Raw genomic sequence first — 17,178 nt, forward strand, 5'->3', positions numbered from 1 at the left:
ATATTTGGTTATGATTTGGGTTGTGTTAAAAACTTTTGTATAAAAAAAGGCTTAAACATGTCACAAATAAGACTGGAACCCACAACCTTTTGGTTGGTAGTCATACCCTTTAACACTAGGCCAAGCTAGTAAATATGTAATTGAGGTTAAACATTAAATACACATAATGCTTTTATAAAAAATACATACGGATTTAAAAAAAATCGGGTCTAGCGGGGTGTCAGGCCGTGGGCCGTCGACCACCCAGCCCCACCCTAGGCCGGCCCTGGTGTTACCCTTGGTCTAGTGACGAGTAACGAGTGTTTAACCATCCACCACCTATATAGGCTGGGTTGTTTTTTCTGCATTAATAATTTTTATGTTAGCTTATGCAAAACTTTTAACTCTTTACTTTGATTTTTCGGATCGATTTTTTTCAAATCAAGATGGGCAACCCGGTGCACAAGGCTCTCGCATGAATAGAGTAAAGGGGGGTCCGGCCAACTTGGGTATGAGAAGTGGCGAAGCTTGGACAAGAATGTCCGGGGGGGGGGACCATACTCAAAATGTATTAAAATAATTATAAACGAGGGAGGTGGGGTCGGCCTCAAATTTAAGTGTTTTTTTCATGTTTGTGTCTTGAATTGGTTGCTTGGATTAAACTCATGATTTCTTAAACTCATCATACAATGAAGCTTCTGCTTGTTGATTAACTTCATGGTACACCAACTTAAATAACTATTCTATTGACTTAATACAAGATTAGGTGAAAACTCATAAATTATTCTAATAGCTTATTATCGAAATTTTGGTTAAATTTTTTAGCCGACCCGGTTGAGTAAATTCCTCGAATACCCAAAGACCGAAACACAGTGGCACTGTTAAAAAACTTGGGTCCGTCATATAATTTCGCAAATTAAAAGAATTTAATTCTATCTAACTTTCTGATATTATGATTTCATATCATTATTCAGATTTAGATAGTAACCACTAAGAATAATGAAAACGGGTTGTATTTTTCGAGAAGGCGAGATGATAAGAATACAGCCTTCATCAAGTATCTCGAGAAAACCATAACTGAACCATCGGTTTTTAAATATTATTCGGATAATGAGTGAACATGGACCGAATAGTTTGGGTTGGAAATTTGAAACGGGTGCATGTATAACAGAGATGCACTTAAAGAATATGCATTATGCAAAAAACTATTATCACTGCTAGTACTATTAAATAAACAATACAACGCGAGTTTGTCGTGTTTTTCCTCATCCAAGAACTAGGCCAACAGATCTTATTGATACAAAAGATGAATATACAATTATACATACAAGAGAAGCCTTAACTTACAGACGGAGATCGAGGTCCCAGAAGTCGTTGCTATGCTTGTTCCATCAACTTTCCAAACTGGTCTTTCCAGTTCAGAACATTTTCTTCCCCATTAACAACCTTTAGTTAAACATGAACAAGAAATTTCGTTCGATTAGTTAAACAAACGAACAAGAACAAAGCCCCCCGTCCGTGAGATTGTGTTCGTGAACGCTCGTTTGTATATGTTAATCGTGAAAGTTTTTTTTTTACATTATTTATTTTATCTAAACATTTTATACTTATTTATTACCCTTTAACATAAAATACGAAACCATATTTTCACATTATTTTTGCACTGTTCTCATTTTCTTCCTAATTATTTACATTGATGAATACATCGACGTCAATCTCTACACTCCGCCAATTTTATCTGTATTCGTTTGTGTACGTGAACCGTTTGTGAACACATTCATTTCCTTAATGAACGAACACGAACATGAAATCTCGTTCAGTAAGTGTTCGTGAACCGTTCGTGCATACATTATTTCCTTAACAAACGAACATGAACAAGCCTTGTTCGCGTTTGTTCTGTTCGTTTGCAGCCCTAGCCACATGCACAGCGCAAGCTATGATTTACCTGGTCCCACCGGTTAGCGGTGTATAGGTGGGGTCCAGTGAGTTTTCCGATAACATATTCTCATAGTTCCCCATAAAAAGATACTCTCTCCGTCCCATTATAAGTGTCCATGTTTGAAAAACACAAAGTTTAAGGTGGATTGAATGATTACTTTTTTTTCTTACCAAATGACAATAATGCCCTTGAAAAGTGGGTCCATCAATATTGTTTATTAATGTTAGTTGTGTGTGTTTAAGAGTAAACTTGGAAATTGGCTAATAAATTTTAAAAGTGGACACTTGTAATAGGACAAATAAAAAAGGAAATGTGGACACTTATAATGGGACGGAGGGAGTAATATATAAAATCCTAGCATAGACTTATCATTTAGGAAGAATCTATTATTAACTAACCTCAAATACCAATTGTTTTTCTGGCAGTACATCAAGAGCTTCAATGCATATGAATGCAGCATCTTCCTTGCTAAGACTCCCATTTGTTGTACAACCCTGTTATTTGTAACATTAAACCAATTTCCAAATTTACCCTTTCGAGACTGAAAATAGTGCAAACATATACCTTCTCAAAACTGAAACCTGGCTTGCCCCCGCGATCATTAGTTAGCACGCCGGTTCTGACTATAGTGTATGGAATTCCCGAGGCGGCTACCACGGATTCATCTTGCTCGGCAAGATTCTTCGCATTACTATTCATGATTGCTTGAACACCACTGCTTGCTCTATAAACAGACAACTGCAGCATTGTTAAATTACCATATATAACATACAGTACATCTATCGGCCCATGCAAACTACAGTTAGGAATGTAAACAAGCCAAGCCGCTCTTCACTCCAGATCAACTCGCTAAAGGCTCGAATCAAGCCAAGCTTAAACGACCTGACCTCGAGCCTAAAATTAAGCTTGTTTATTAAATGAGCCCGAGCTGTGGCGAAGCTTGGACTGAGGCACCGGGGGGGCCGAGCTCAAAATGTATACAAAATTTTAAACGAGGGGGGGGCCGGACTCAAATTTTCGGCCAAAAAAGGCTAAACTTACACTACGTATAAAAATTTTCGGCCGAAAACGGGTAAATTTACACTACTGCGCAAAAAAACAAGAGGGGCCGGGTGTAACGCCCTGGAATTTGACTGGTAAACTAAAATCAAGAAATCATCGGAAACTATACACTTTAGGTTCTGGACGATAAGTTCGGAATCCATATCATTGGAAAATCTGTTTATTTCAGCTAAAAATGTTTATTTCATAAAAAGAACTTTTATGTTTGAAAAATATTAATTTTGTGTTTTCGAAAAATAAAAGGTTTTTATTTAAAAAGATTTCAAGCGATTACTTGAAAAATGATTTTTATAAATTTTTACTGAAAAGTTCTAGCTCGTTAAAACTTATGAACTCAGCTAGCCTTGACCCGTAGGTAACCGAAACCCGAACCCGATAGAACCGAGTATATAAGCGTAGTGCAAGAACAAACTCCACCATTTTCTTTCATCTCTTCCACACCCACACCCAAACACCGCAATTCTAGAGAGAGAGTAGTGAGAGAAAGTTGTTCAATCCAAAATTCGAGTTCACCAATCTGTTTATTGTTGTTTTTGGTAAGATCTTCTTGAAAATCATACGTTTTTATCATCAAATCCGGCCCCGAATCGAGCAAAAACCCCAACTTATGTTTCAAGTGTGTTCTTGGTCAAAAATCGTCATTTTTGGTGTCAAAAAGCATACTTTTGTTGTTATAAACGTTAGGAATCAATAGCCCTATGGATTCCGAGCATTTCCATGTATAAAACATTGATTTTGGGCGAAAAAAATCATGAAAATCGTCAAAATCCCGTAGGTTTCTCCGTCATCCGGCTTGAAGGAGTCGAATAGACCCCTATTCGGTCGAACCATCTCCTATTCGGTCGAACAAGAGACCATTCGGTCGAACCAGTGGGCAAACGAACAGACTAACCGAATCAGAATACACATTCAACCGAATACGATTGTATTCGACCGAATGTACATCCTACTCGACCGAACGAGTCCTCAATCGACTGAACGTGTTCTTCCCAGCCCCTTTGACCGAACCAGTACCATATTCGACCGAACAAGTAGCTGATTCGATCGAACCTGCCCTTATTCGACCGAATGTGCCAGAATCAGCTTGTTTTCAACTTTAAATCTTGGTTTTTGCTCGAGGTCGCGTAGGCTTATACTCTTAGACTTAAAGCGTGTTGTTAACCTATTATGTCCTTGTCTAGACTTAGAGGATCGACGTTTGGCAGCACTCGACCACCCTAGCAACCATACTTAGCCAACAAGGTGAGTTCATAGCCCCCTTTTTCTTTTAAGCTTTTCAAATCATTGGGGTGGAAACATGGTAACTGTACACGTTTTGACAAAACTCATTTATTCAAACATTCTTTATCATAGACATTCTTGGCAAATCTTTTGCAAACAATGAACATTGGGGAAACAAGTAATCATGGCAGGTTACTCATACCTTAACTTTCTCGGAAGTTGTGTATGTCTAATCAGTTATTCAGGAGTAAACATGGGAATCATTGATCGCTTAGGGAACAATGGACGTTTGGAAATCAAAGTCATGTGCCCGTTATACATTATCATGAAAACACATCATTCATTGGACAGTCTAGTGGTCGTGTGAACATAGGCAGTATAGGTCACACTAGTGCATATGTTTGGTCTCCAAGTGGTCGATTGGTAGACAGGCCGTCACTAGATGTGGGATTCTAAAGTGTTCGATTTAGAATACACGTGACCTATGGGGTTCTTAAGTGTTCGATTAAGAATCCGAAGGATTTCCTAAGTGATCGATTAGGAATCCAAGAGATACTAAAGTGGACGCTTTAGAATTCTCTCATGGTATCCATAGTGATCGATTTGGGTTACCATCATGGAAATCAAGTAGCATCGTGTGGTCTTGTGTGGGTTGATGTCAGGTCTCGTGTGATCATTATGCATTATCATCATTATCATCAAGACATGGTGACATATGATTCTTTGGTATCTTTATACATATATCCTTGATATCATTACACCTGTATGCATGGGAATAATACTTGGGATCATTATACATAACTCTTGCAGTCTTGGTTGAGTTGATAAGCATACCCAAGCATAGTAGGATATGTTGTAGGAGTGGTGGGTTAGCCGATGGTACACCCTATACATAAACCCCTACAACTTAGTCTAGTATGCTTGTGTAGGGCTTATCACTACATTATTAGTTGACCTATCTTTATACCTTGGATTTACAAATATAAACAAGCTTAGCAGAGTAGGTTGTAGGAGTGGAGGGTTAGCCGATGGTACACCCTATATATAAACCCCTACAACCTAGTCTGGTACGCTTGTCTTGTCTTACAAACCTTTTTAAAACCGGGCTTTATACCCAAGCATGGTAGGATAAGTTGTAGGAGTGGTGGGTTAGCCGATGGTACACCCTATATATAAACCCCTACAACTTAGTCTAGTATGCTTGTGTATAATCCCTTTTTCCTTAAACCTATGAATTCACTCATCTACTTTATGTAGTTGACGTTTTGTTACATGTTTTCAGGAAATGAAGCAGGAAGTAGCAAATAGCTGATAGAGGCCTTAGATGGAAGACATTTAGGATTGATGTTAGCATTATCTGTTGTAATGGAACGAATTTGCTACCTGTTGAATTGTTGAAATGTTGACATGTTTTAAGTTTATGCATTTAGACTTTTAAATCTATTGTGCTCAATCAATCACGACCCCGTCGCCACGCCTCGGTTTTTCCGCCAATTACGACCGGGGTGTGACAGATTGGTATCAGAGCCAATGGTTATAGGGAATTAGGAAACCGACCTAGACTATAACCTAGGACCCTTGACTCTAGATAATTCATGCATCACTATCACATGCCCACACTTATATGCTTGCTATGTGCTTATGTGTTGCATCATTAACTGTGAATCTAGTAGCGATGTACTCTTTGGCAATTCCTTATCCAGTTATTCTTTATTCTCAATTTAACTAATGCGCATTCTTATTCTTTTATAGAATGCCTCCTCGTCGCTCATCCGTCAATGCTGACCCCGCTGACCTCGCTGCCCTCATAGCGCAGCAAATTGCAGCAGTTCTCCCGGGTCTGGTAAACAACATGAGGCAAGAAGGAACCTCGGGTGCACCACAAGCCCCAGAATCGAATCCCACTCTTCAGGCCGATAAGCTCTATAAGGCTTTTACCAACACTAGGCCTACAAGTTTTAGTGGAACCGAGGGAGCCGCTGGTCTTCTCCAGTGGTTCGAGAAAGTCGAAGCTTCATTCAACATGTGCTCCTGCCCGGATGAACTCAGGGTCAAATTCGCGGCGAGTATGTTCCACAAACGGGCTCTCACGTGGTGGAATAACGAGATAAGAACCAGGGGACGAGACGCGGCCCTAGCCCTGCCCTGGGCTGAGTTTGTTGAGCTAGTCACGCAGGAGTTCGTTCCGAGAACCGAGATCCAGAAACTAGAGGCTGAGTTTAGGGCGCACATGATGAAGGGCGCGGATCACATGAAGTACACGGAGAGATTTCATGAACTCTCCTTATTGGTGCCCCATATGGTTACCCCAGCTTCTCGCGCTGTCGAGCAATACATCAGCGGTCTTCCGGACTCCATGAGGGGCATTGCGGTTGGAGTTGACCCCACTACACTTAAGGCAGCGATCGATCTCACTGCCCGTCTGACCAGGGAACAGCTCAAGTCTGGTGTTCTGCAACAGGATAAGGGCAAATCCTCCGAGGGGAAAGCGAAAAAGGGGAGCAATAGGAAGCGGAAAGCGACCAACTTAGCTGCAATCACTGATGCTACGCCTATCAACTCCATAGCCCCCGCTCCAGCCACAACAGCTCAGGGAAGACCAAGAAAGGAATATACTGGGCTACATCCCAAGTGCAACTTATGTTCTTATCATCACCCAACTAGAGAGTCGTGCCGCAAGTGCACGAATTGTGGACGATTCGGGCACCTGGTGGAGCGATGCAGGAGTCCTGGCAACCAACTGGCTATGGGGAATGCTAACCCTCAGCCTAACCCTGCTCGAGGCTGCTTCGAGTGTGGCGCTATGGACCATTACAGAAATCGATGCCCCCGCGTCACCAACATCCCTCCGGCTCGCGGGAGGGCTTTTACCATTGGAGCTGCCGAAGCACGCCAAAACCCCGATGTTATTACTGGTACGTTTATTCTTAACAACAACTGGGTGTCTGTCCTATTTGATACAGGAGCTGATAGGAGCTTTGTTTCTTGCGAATTGGTTCCTTTGCTGAAATTAAAAATTTCCGAGTTGGACCCTGCCTTTTCTGTTGAACTTGCTAGTGGAGAGTCCAAACAAGTGAAGTCTGTCATCCGAAATTGCACCCTTACTCTTGTCACCACATCGTTCAGTATTGACCTTATACCTTTTCGTCTTGGAAGCTTCGATCTAGTTGTGGGAATGGACTGGCTGTCCAGCAATCACGCGGAAGTAATCTGCGCCGAGAAACTTATTCGTATCCCTTTACCTTCTGGCGAAATTCTAACTATTCAAGGCGAAAAATCGGGTGGATGCCTAAGGATCGTCTCTTGCTTAAAGGCCAGTCGGTACCTTCGAAAGAAGTATCCCGCATTTCTAGCTCATGTTACTCTCAAGGAATCCGAAGACAAGAGACTGCAGGACATTCCAGTTGCGCGTGAATTTTCTGATGTTTTTCCCGAAGATCTGCCTGGACTTCCTCCTAGCAGGCAGGTGGAATTTCGTATCGATCTTATTCCTGGTGCTCTCCCTATTGCTAAGGCACCGTATCGTCTAGCTCCGTCGGAACTTCAAGAATTATCAAATCAGCTTCAAGAACTTCTTAGCAAGGGATTCATTCGCCCTAGCTCGTCTCCATGGGGAGCCCCAGTACTCTTCGTCAAAAAGAAGGACGGGACTTTCCGTATGTGCATTGACTACCGGGAGCTTAATAAACTCACCATAAAAAATCGGTACCCGTTACCGAGAATTGATGATCTCTTTGATCAGCTCCAGGGTGTTACGTTTTTCTCTAAGATCGATCTGCGTTCTGGTTACCATCAGTTGCGTGTTCTGGAAGAGGATATCCCGAAAACTGCGTTCCGAACTCGTTATGGTCATTACGAGTTCATGGTTATGCCTTTTGGAATGACCAATGCTCCCGCCATCTTCATGGATCTGATGAATCGCGTCTGCCGTCCATATCTTGATCAGTTTGTCATTGTTTTCATAGACGATATTCTCATTTATTCTCGTTCGAGGACCGATCATGAGCTTCATCTCAGGCTTATTTTGGAGCTTCTCAGGAAAGAGCAACTATATGCCAAGTTCTCCAAGTGTGAATTTTGGCTAAGGGAAGTTCAATTCTTGGGACATGTCATCAATGTCGACGGCATTCACGTCGACCCTTCCAAGATAGAAGCCATCAGAAATTGGGTAGCGCCTAAAACACCTACCGAAATCCGTTCATTTCTTGGTCTGGCCGGTTACTACCGCCGATTTATCTCAAACTTCTCCAGGATTGCCTTGCCTTTAACCACTTTAACCCAGAAAGGGGAACCTTTCGTGTGGGGACAAGATCAAGAGGAAGCTTTCCAAACTCTGAAGAATAAGCTTTGCCATGCACCGATTCTATCACTTCCGGAAGGTGACGATGACTTTACCGTTTATTGCGATGCTTCGAATCAGGGCCTCGGTTGCGTTTTAATGCAACGAGGGAAGGTCATCGCTTACGCTTCTCGACAACTCAAGGTGCACGAGAAGAACTACGCCACACATGACCTGGAGCTGGGTGCAGTGGTGTTTGCCCTAAAAATCTGGAGACATTACCTGTACGGTACAAAGTGTGTCATTTTTACCGATCACAAGAGCTTACAACACATCCTCAATCATAAAGAGTTGAACATGAGGCAGCGACGCTGGGTCGAACTTCTCAGCGATTACGATTGTGAAATTCGCTACCACCCGGGAAAGGCTAATGTGGTGGCTGACGCATTGAGTCGTAAAGAAAGGAACCAGCTGTACTCTATTCGGATTCAATCCAACCTTCCTTCCTTAATTCGTGAAGCTCAGAATCAAGCGCTTGTGAATGGTGATCTCAAGGGCGTTTTGTCATGTGGAGCCGAGCAGAAATTCGAAACCAAGTCAGACGGCATCCTCTATTTTCTTGACCGAGCGTGGATCCCGAACTTTGAGCCTCTTCGGACGCTTATTCTAAATGAAGCCCACAAGTCCAGATACTCGATTCATCCAGGCAGCAACAAGATGTATCAAGATCTTAAACCCCATTATTGGTGGCCCGGGATGAAGAAAGATATCGCTTCGTACGTGATGAGATGTTTGACTTGTTCGCGAGTCAAGACAGAGCATCAAAGGCCGTCTGGGCTACTTCAACAACCTATTATTCCTCAGTGGAAGTGGGAAGAGTTAGCTATGGATTTCATCACCAAGCTACCACGGACGCCTAGCGGTCATGACTCAATTTGGGTTATTGTGGACATTCTAACAAAATCCGCCCACTTTATCCCGGTTCGTGAAGACTACACTACGGAAAAGTTGGCGCGGGTATACATTCGTGAGATCGTTTCCCGTCACGGTGTGCCTAAGGGCATCACGTCTGATCGTGACAGCAGTTTTTCTTCCAGGTTCTGGAAATCTTTGCAAAAGGCCTTTGGGACAAGTGTGAAGCTTAGCTCTTCCTATCATCCAGAAACTGATGGGCAGAGCGAGAAGACCATACAAACCCTAGAAGTGTCTTGTTGACGAGGCCCTTCACATTCCCGTCGACGAGGTTCGAATTAGCGACAATCTGCTTTTCGTTGAAGAACCCGTCGAGATCATGGATCGCGAGGTCAAGAAGACCAAGCGTAGCCGCATACCGCTTGTGAAAGTTCGATGGAATAACAAACGCGGACCCGAGTTTACATGGGAACGCGAAGATCAGATGAAAGAGAAATACCCTCATCTGTTCTCTTAGTCTATATTCTTGTAATCTAATTGTCTAGAAGTCAATATAAATCTGCAGCATGTATCAAATCACTGTGTTATTCAATGAATATCATGTTGCCTTGTTATGCTTATAAGTATTCTTTTATTTGCATCCACAAATTTTGGCTACTCAGGGCTCATGCTGGAAAGCACAAGTCATATCTACTCAATCATATAAACCTTGGGGAATTTATACATCATTTAAGCCAAAATTTGTCATCATTCTAGCATTCATGGAGCATGGTTGTGTGTATGTGTGTGGTGTCGTGTCAAATTTTCTAGCCGCACGCAATAGAGTTTATACATTGATACAAGGTGAGCTCGTAATTATAGTCCGGAATATAATTGCATCAAGGTCACAGGTGTATACGTGTATAAGCAATATGCTATTGTGCAACTAGGAGTCGTGAACTCAAGGTTCGTGTAGGGAATTATTCGACAAAGGTTGAAGGAGTGGTGGGTTAGCCGCCGGTACACCCTATATATAAACCCCTTCAGCACGAGTTGAATATGTCTGAAGCGAAACTTGGAATTAGGGACTTATAGTTAGCGTGGCAGCTGTGAGACATTAAATTCAAGAATTATTGAGGGAATTATTCACAGAAGATTGAAGGAGTGGTGGGTTAGCTGCTGGTACACCCTATATATAAACCCCTTCAATCCGAAATGAATATGTCTGATGTAAAGCTTGAGGGTGATGCCTTGTAGTGGAAAATAGTGTGTCGTCCTGTGTGTCATTAACCTAATAGGAGTCGAAGGAGACACTCAAGTAAGGTTGAAGGAGTGGTGGGTTAGCCGCCGGTACACCCTATATATAAGCCCCTTCAGCTTGATTTGGGTGGTATCTGAGTCGAATATTAGAAGTAGTGGCGCATAGTGGTCATCATGGGATCATGTAATCTTAATCATCGTTGCATCAAGTATACTAAAAATCTAAATTTCGGGACGAAATTCCTCTAAGTTGGGGAGGATGTAACGCCCTGGAATTTGACTGGTAAACTAAAATCAAGAAATCATCGGAAACTATACACTTTAGGTTCTGGACGATAAGTTCGGAATCCATATCATTGGAAAATCTGTTTATTTCAGCTAAAAATGTTTATTTCATAAAAAGAACTTTTATGTTTGAAAAATATTAATTTTGTGTTTTCGAAAAATAAAAGGTTTTTATTTAAAAAGATTTCAAGCGATTACTTGAAAAATGATTTTAATAAATTTTTACTGAAAAGTTCTAGCTCGTTAAAACTTATGAACTCAGCTAGCCTTGACCCGTAGGTAACCGAAACCCGAACCCGATAGAACCGAGTATATAAGCGTAGTGCAAGAACAAACTCCACCATTTTCTTTCATCTCTTCCACACCCACACCCAAACACCGCAATTCTAGAGAGAGAGTAGTGAGAGAAAGTTGTTCAATCCAAAATTCGAGTTCACCAATCTGTTTATTGTTGTTTTTGGTAAGATCTTCTTGAAAATCATACGTTTTTATCATCAAATCCGGCCCCGAATCGAGCAAAAACCCCAACTTATGTTTCAAGTGTGTTCTTGGTCAAAAATCGTCATTTTTGGTGTCAAAAAGCATACTTTTGTTGTTATAAACGTTAGGAATCAATAGCCCTATGGATTCCGAGCATTTCCATGTATAAAACATTGATTTTGGGCGAAAAAAATCATGAAAATCGTCAAAATCCCGTAGGTTTCTCCGTCATCCGGCTTGAAGGAGTCGAATAGACCCCTATTCGGTCGAACCATCTCCTATTCGGTCGAACAAGAGACCATTCGGTCGAACCAGTGGGCAAACGAACAGACTAACCGAATCAGAATACACATTCGACCGAATACGATTGTATTCGACCGAATACGATTGTATTCGACCGAATGTACATCCTACTCGACCGAACGAGTCCTCAATCGACTGAACGTGTTCTTCCCAGCCCCTTTGACCGAACCAGTACCATATTCGACCGAACAAGTAGCTGATTCGATCGAACCTGCCCTTATTCGACCGAATGTGCCAGAATCAGCTTGTTTTCAACTTTAAATCTTGGTTTTTGCTCGAGGTCGCGTAGGCTTATACTCTTAGACTTAAAGCGTGTTGTTAACCTATTATGTCCTTGTCTAGACTTAGAGGATCGACGTTTGGCAGCACTCGACCACCCTAGCAACCATACTTAGCCAACAAGGTGAGTTCATAGCCCCCTTTTTCTTTTAAGCTTTTCAAATCATTGGGGTGGAAACATGGTAACTGTACACGTTTTGACAAAACTCATTTATTCAAACATTCTTTATCATAGACATTCTTGGAAAATCTTTTGCAAACAATGAACATTGGGGAAACAAGTAATCATGGCAGGTTACTCATACCTTAACTTTCTCGGAAGTTGTGTATGTCTAATCAGTTATTCAGGAGTAAACATGGGAATCATTGATCGCTTAGGGAACAATGGACGTTTGGAAATCAAAGTCATGTGCCCGTTATACATTATCATGAAAACACATCATTCATTGGACAGTCTAGTGGTCGTGTGAACATAGGCAGTATAGGTCACACTAGTGCATATGTTTGGTCTCCAAGTGGTCGATTGGTAGACAGGCCGTCACTAGATGTGGGATTCTAAAGTGTTCGATTTAGAATACACGTGACCTATGGGGTTCTTAAGTGTTCGATTAAGAATCCGAAGGATTTCCTAAGTGATCGATTAGGAATCCAAGAGATACTAAAGTGGACGCTTTAGAATTCTCTCATGGTATCCATAGTGATCGATTTGGGTTACCATCATGGAAATCAAGTAGCATCGTGTGGTCTTGTGTGGGTTGATGTCAGGTCTCGTGTGATCATTATGCATTATCATCATTATCATCAAGACATGGTGACATATGATTCTTTGGTATCTTTATACATATATCCTTGATATCATTACACCTGTATGCATGGGAATAATACTTGGGATCATTATACATAACTCTTGCAGTCTTGGTTGAGTTGATAAGCATACCCAAGCATAGTAGGATATGTTGTAGGAGTGGTGGGTTAGCCGATGGTACACCCTATACATAAACCCCTACAACTTAGTCTAGTATGCTTGTGTAGGGCTTATCACTACATTATTAGTTGACCTATCTTTATACCTTGGATTTACAAATATAAACAAGCTTAGCAGAGTAGGTTGTAGGAGTGGAGGGTTAGCCGATGGTACACCCTATATATAAACCCCTACAACCTAGTCTGGTACGCTTGTCTTGTCTTACAAACCTTTTTAAAACCGGGCTTTATACCCAAGCATGGTAGGATAAGTTGTAGGAGTGGTGGGTTAGCCGATGGTACACCCTATATATAAACCCCTACAACTTAGTCTAGTATGCTTGTGTATAATCCCTTTTTCCTTAAACCTATGAATTCACTCATCTACTTTATGTAGTTGACGTTTTGTTACATGTTTTCAGGAAATGAAGCAGGAAGTAGCAAATAGCTGATAGAGGCCTTAGATGGAAGACATTTAGGATTGATGTTAGCATTATCTGTTGTAATGGAACGAATTTGCTACCTGTTGAATTGTTGAAATGTTGACATGTTTTAAGTTTATGCATTTAGACTTTTAAATCTATTGTGCTCAATCAATCACGACCCCGTCGCCACGCCTCGGTTTTTCCGCCAATTACGACCGGGGTGTGACACCGGGGCCACCCCAGGCCTCAATGAAGATTCGCCCCTGAGCCCGAGCTCGAGCTGTGCCTAATATTTATATAATTTCTCTAAAATCTACATTTATATTTAATTATTCTTATGTTTAAGATTATGATAAAAACATATAACTAAATAATATATGTTATATAATATTAAATATATATGAAAAATTGTATATGTGTATATAAACTAATTAATAAATATTAAACGAGCCGAGCTCGAGCTTTAGATATAGAGCTCTATACGATCCGAGCTCAGAGCTCTAGTAAAATAAGCAAGCCTAGCTCAGAGCTCATTCGCACCCTTAACTACAAAAGTAAATGGGCTAAAATTGGCGTCTCTGGCACGAAGATAAAGAGTACCTGAGATAATATAACCACATGTTGTACCCCCTTCAAGCTCTCAACTTTAGACAAAAAAACCTTCCTGCAAAGAAACATATGTACCAAATGATTCAGCTTGCATAAACGCTCATATAACATGAAGTTAAAAGAAAAAGGAGTTGAATCCTTGAAAATCATACATTGGGACAAATGACTGCGCGAACACCTCTCAGGGATTTCTTTACGAAAGAAGAATCCTTCAGATCTCCGGTTATTGACTTCAAACATAACCAGAATTTAATATTATGCAAGGTGAGTAACTGTTTAATCAAAGTAAACAATATTAATGGCATTTTGAGAAAGTAAATCTACTAACCTCAACATAAGTACCGAATGATTCCATTGCAGCACGCTTGTCCTTCACCAGTGCTTTAACTCTAATTCGTTTGATTATTAAAGATAATATGATAGTCTGCAAAAGTCGATAGTATGGAACTTAAACAGGAAACTACAGATCCAAATTTTCAACATTAAAACATGTAAAGAACAAAACTAAGACATCACAAACCTGACCGATCTCATTATCACCATCGGTTACCAAAACTGCATCCCTAACCTCATCTTCTTCTGTGTTGTCACGGTGATGAAAATGGTTTAGCTAACAAATGAACGAACATAATAATAATAATAATAATAATAATAATAATAATAATAATAATAATAATAATAATAACTAATTCAGTTGTTCAAGTAGATTACCTGAAGATTAATCTGTTTCCTTCGAAATGAATTTATCTTCGGCATAAGGATCAGGTGCTCCATACCATTTCCTTAACTTTGGCCCCCCTACACTATCAAAGACCGAGTCAAATATAGGTACGTTTGGTCAGGGCCGTCTTTGAGGCATGGCAGGGTAGTCGACGGCCACAGGCCCGACACCCCGCTAGGCCCGAAATTTATTTTTTTTCAAAAAAAAAGTTATATGTATTTTTATCAAAAACATGTGGATAATCAATGTTTCAACACAATTACATAACCACTAGCTTGGTCTAATGGTAGAGGGGTATGACATCTAACTTTTATTTTTATATAAAAGTTTTTTACACAACTTAAATCATAATCAAATAAGCCCATTTATAAGTAAATTGTTTAAACCCAACAAATGTTTCTTTTACTTATGGCCCAAAAAAAAGTTCGTCTTTGACCCAAAAAAAATTTCGTCTTTTCGGAGCCGGCCTTGCGTTTGGTTAGACTAGATGACTTATAACTTTATAAGCTAAGTGCTAAGATACATGCACCGTGCTTGATCTAATTCCTACTTACACCATTGGAAACACATAGAGTAACACTATTAACTGAAGTATTGGTCCACCATGGAACCATTTAATGTGATCTATTTACAGACTATTCAATCCTGAAAGCTAGTAAGAGAACTCTGAAACTTTAGCATCTTTAAAAGTCATGTAATCATCATAATCATGTATAAGATCATGCATCTTAAATTCGAACTCTCACCTGCAACACTGTTGAACGTCCCTCAAAAGGATCATATCTAAGTATCTAACCTAAAGGCAAGTAGCCAAAGTGCTACAGTTATGGGAGTAAAAGAGTCGAGCCCGAACTCGTCTAGGCTTGAGCTCAGCTCGTGAGTAGTTTTTAAAGCTCAAGCTCCGTTCGGGCTCATCTTGTTTATTATTTATTAATTATTTTACTTAAAATTTACACTTACATTTTTTGTATATCTTAATTATATATCTTATATACAACATAATATATATTAACTACTTATTTGTTTCATAATTATATATATTGTTGGAAATCAGACCCTTGATCGAACACAAAAACTCGAGATTGAACCAACTTGTTCGACTCTTTTTATTATTATAAAACCAAACATACAAATTACAATACCCCTGACCATCTATTTATACTGAAACTAACAATTTGTGAAACAAGAAAACTTATTCTATGAAACTAAATAACCCATAGTATTCTTACCATACTAAAATAAACATACTAAAACACTTTCACTTAACCCCTTCAACTTTCTCGATAACCCGTTTCAGGATTAACTTCCAATATATATAATCATGGTTATTATAAAATTATATATTCAAAATATCTAACCAGTTAATGGGGAAAAATATCGGATATTGGTCAAGGACCGATATTAGAGATATCAGTTATCACGGTGAGATACCAATGGACTGAGAACCGATATATGACTGCATAGTAAAATATTAATATAAAAGATATAAATAATGGCATGGGCCGGGGCTTGTTTATTACACAAGCTTATTTTTAAGCTCGGCTTAATTCGAGCTTTTAAATCTCCATTTGCACCACTAGCAATAGTATACATAATGAAATCAAATGTGTGCTCTAATTATCCATCTAATTGTTAATTCGACCGTGCACAAAATGCACGACGAATACCTTCGATATAGTCGAGAATGACGTCGAAGAAACCGGGTTTGCCTTTCTTGGATGCGAAGCAAATGACAGAACGGTTTCTGGCATTGCTGATGGAAGAACGGTAGGTACATGAATTTGAACTTGTAAGAAGATTATTATTATTATTATTATATTTGTAGTGGCATGAAGAATGCAAGTATGAAGAAATTGATGATGAAGGTAGCACAGCAGCCATTGATGATTGATGATTAATGATTTGGTTAGTAAAGTCGTTATGGGGCTTATGGCTTCTTTCAAGTTTCAGCCATTCGTTTTTTTGGATATTGCGCCAACTCGTGGCTGGGGTGGAGACTAAAGTGAAAATTCTCGACTAGGCGCTGATTAATCTCTTATTAATTGTTAGTCTTCATTTCATTAATTAATTTTAGGTTAATTGTTAAAGTAATTGTTTAATGGTCAAATAAGAACAAAATCAAGATTAGTTGGACTTAATAGGCTAATTATGATGAGGATATGGCCAAATCGGCGGTTTCCGGCGAGATTCCAGCCAAATTAACGGTTTTCGGCGAGATTTCAGCCAAAATCAATGGTTACAGCGAAATTCTAGCAAATTTCCAGTCAAAATGTGTTTGTGTATGTATAAAAATGAAAATTGCATAATAAACGTGCGCGTGTATATATAAAACTGAAAATATATACTTTAGAGTTTGATCTAATTAATCAAAAACTGGGTGGAGTACTCCTTGATACGAGTTGGATGAATCACGAGTTGGGTCATGACTCACCACATTTACGACCTTACCTAAGTTCAATTCCGCTGATAGTGATGCCAGTGG

The 17,178-nt window shown here is 40.0% G+C and overlaps 1 pseudogene across 1 annotated transcript; it reads right to left on the minus strand.

Annotated features, from left to right (window-relative positions):
• Window positions 1-1,199: 1,199 nt before the first annotated feature.
• Window positions 1,200-16,583, minus strand: LOC143572453 (uncharacterized; annotated as a pseudogene). Its single transcript, XR_013142257.1, has 9 exons — window positions 16,364-16,583; window positions 14,687-14,773; window positions 14,496-14,554; window positions 14,304-14,399; window positions 14,128-14,205; window positions 13,967-14,026; window positions 2,483-2,656; window positions 2,317-2,412; window positions 1,200-1,425 (listed from the first exon to the last, which is right to left on the minus strand). The product of XR_013142257.1 is annotated as an uncharacterized LOC143572453 (transcript).
• Between the last annotated feature and the right edge of the window lie 595 nt (window positions 16,584-17,178).

This window comes from Bidens hawaiensis, unplaced genomic scaffold, assembly GCF_021521415.1.
Source record: "Bidens hawaiensis isolate Kalapana, Puna unplaced genomic scaffold, B.hawaiensis_p1.1 tig00025860_1, whole genome shotgun sequence".
Taxonomy (NCBI): Eukaryota; Viridiplantae; Streptophyta; class Magnoliopsida; order Asterales; family Asteraceae; genus Bidens; species Bidens hawaiensis.